Below are 545 nucleotides of genomic sequence, written 5' to 3' on the forward strand. Positions count from 1 at the left end.
AATCAAACATTCCTTTCAAGATTTTCAAGAAAACATGGAGGAAACAATCACCCCACATTGCTTCATGAAAACATTACATTCTCATAAAACATACAATCTCTCTCTTAAATACACTTACTGCTTTTGACAGTATTTCCATTGGTCTGGGTTACATTTCTTTGGAACTTTTCAAGACAAAGGAATAACACAAACTGGTTACAGGGTCTGACCTCCTCATTCATTCCTCATTCCTCCCAGACACCAAGGGTAGCCCAAGCCCCACTGTGTCTGTCAGCACCCTGAAGGAAGGGCTGGATCTCGTTGGGTGCTGTTGGTTCAGTGAGCCAGGAACAGTCATCAGATCTTAAGGAGTTGTTGTTAAATTGAAGCAAGTTGTCTGTTTCTAGTGGGAAGCTGAGTTCATAGCTAACTCCCAGAGCATCTGGGGAGCCTCTGGGAGGCTGTGAGAGCAGGCAAGGTCACACAGCATTCAGCTCAGCCTGGCTTAGAATTTGCAAGCAAAAAAAAAAAAAATGACCTCTGGCTTCCCAGTACTAAACACAACC

The sequence above is a fragment of the Acanthisitta chloris genome, unplaced genomic scaffold, assembly GCF_000695815.1.
Source record: "Acanthisitta chloris isolate BGI_N310 unplaced genomic scaffold, ASM69581v1 scaffold18806, whole genome shotgun sequence".
Lineage (NCBI taxonomy): Eukaryota > Metazoa > Chordata > Aves > Passeriformes > Acanthisittidae > Acanthisitta > Acanthisitta chloris.